General features: G+C 40.4%; 1 non-coding gene across 1 annotated transcript; it reads left to right on the top strand.

The window, feature by feature from the left end:
* Positions 1-854: 854 nt before the first annotated feature.
* LOC127747370 (small nucleolar RNA R71) lies at positions 855-962 on the top strand. Its single transcript, XR_008009170.1, has one exon. It is a non-coding gene; the product is annotated as a small nucleolar RNA R71 (small nucleolar RNA).
* The last annotated feature ends 1,153 nt before the right edge of the window (positions 963-2,115 follow it).

The raw sequence follows: 2,115 nt of genomic DNA on the forward strand, positions 1-2,115 counted from the left end.
GGGAACTCATTTTTGTCCAGAATACATCCCATAAGGTCTTCCTCATTGGGATTCACGTCCTCCTCCTCCTCTGTGCATTCGGCCACTTTGGTGATGTTGATGGCCTTGCACTCTCTCTTTAGGTTCTCTTCTGTATTGCTTGGGAGAGTGCTAGGAGGAGTTTCAGTAACCTGTTTACTTAGCTGACCCACTTGTGCCTCCAAATTTCTAATGGAGGACCTTGTTTCATTCATGAAACTTAGTGTGGTCTTAGATAGATCAGAGACTATGGTTGCTAAGCCAGGATGGCTGTGCTCATAGTTCTCTGTCTGTTGCTGAGAAGATGATGGAAAAGGCTTGCTATTGCTAAACCTATTTTTTCCACCATAATTGTTGTTGAAGCCTTGGTGAGGCTTCTGTTCGTCCTTCCATGAGAGATTTGGATGATTTCTCCATGAAGGATTATAGGTGTTTCCATAGGGTTCTCCTATGTAATTCACCTCTTCCATTGCAGGGTTCTCAGGATCATAAGCTTCTTCTTCAGAAGATGCTTCTTTAGTACTGCCAGATGCAGCTTGCAATCCAGTTAGACTCTGAGAAATCATATTGACTTGCTGAGTCAATAATTTGTTCTGAGCCAATATGGCATTCAGAGTATCAATCTCAAGAATTCCTTTCTTTTGAGTTGTCCTATTATTCACAGGATTTCTTTCAGAAGTGTACATGAACTGGTTATTTGCAACCATTTCAATGAGTTCCTGAGCTTCTGCAGGCATTTTCTTCAGATGAATGGATCCGCCTGCAGAATGGTCCAATGACATCTTGGATAACTCAGACAGACCATCATAGAAGATACCTATGATGCTCCATTCTGAAAGCATGTCAGAAGGACACCTTCTGATCAATTGCTTGTATCTTTCTCAAGCTTCATAGAGGGATTCACCTTCCTTCTGTTTGAAGGTTTGAACTTTCACTCTAAGCTTACTCATCTTTTGAGGTTGAAAGAATTTAGCTAAGAAGGCATTGACCAGCTTTTCCCAATAGTTCAGGCTGTCTCTAAGTTGGGAGTTCAACCATATACTAGCTCTGTCTCTTACAGCAAAAGGGAAAAGCATAAGTCTGTAGACCTCGGGATCAACTCTATTGGTCTTAACAGTGTCACAGATTTGCAAAAATTCAGCTAAGAACTGATGAGGATATTCCAATGGAAGTCTATAAATCTTGCAATTCTGTTGCATCAGAGGAACTAATTGAGGCTTAAGCTCAAAGTTGTTTTCTCCAATGGCAGTAATAGAGATGTGATGAGCAGATAATTTATACGCTTTTTGGCATTGTTTTTAGGTAGTTTTTAGTAAGTTCAAGCTACTTTTAGGGATGTTTTCATTAGTTTTTATGTTAAATTCACATTTCTGGACTTTACTATGAGTTTGTGTATTTTTCTGTGATTTTAGGTAATTTCTGGCTGAAATTGAGGGACTTGAGCAAAACTCTGAGGCTGACAAAGGACTGCTGATGCTGTTGGAATCTGACCTCCCTGCACTCAAAATGGATTTTCTGGAGCTACAGAACTCCAAATGGCGCGCTCTCAACGGCGTTGGACAGTAGACATCCAGAGATTTCCAGCAATATATAATAGTCCATACTTTATTCGAGAATTGACAACGTAAGGTGGCGCTCAACGCCAAGTACATGCTGCTGTCTGGAGTTAAACGCTAGAAACACGTTATAACCCGGAGTTGAACGCCCAAAACACGTTATAACTTGGCGTTCAACTCCAATAAATGTCTCAGCTCGTGGATAGATCAAGCTTAGCCCAAACATACACCAAGTGGGCCCTGGAAGTGGATTTATGCATCAATTACTTACTCATGTAAACCCTAGTAGCTAGTTTATTATAAATAAGACTTTTTACTAGTGTATTAGTCATCTTTTGACAGTTTAATCTCTGAACGCCTAGTCCTTAGACCATGGGGGCTGGCCTCTCGGCCATGCCTGAACCTTTTACTTATGTATTTTCAACAGTGGAGTTTCTGCACACCATAGATTAAGGGTGTGGAGCTCTGCTGTACCTCAAGTTTCAATACAATTATTATTACTTTCTATTCAATTCTCTTCTATCCTTATTCCAAGATATAC

Source organism: Arachis duranensis, chromosome 4, assembly GCF_000817695.3.
Source record: "Arachis duranensis cultivar V14167 chromosome 4, aradu.V14167.gnm2.J7QH, whole genome shotgun sequence".
Classification (NCBI taxonomy): Eukaryota; Viridiplantae; Streptophyta; class Magnoliopsida; order Fabales; family Fabaceae; genus Arachis; species Arachis duranensis.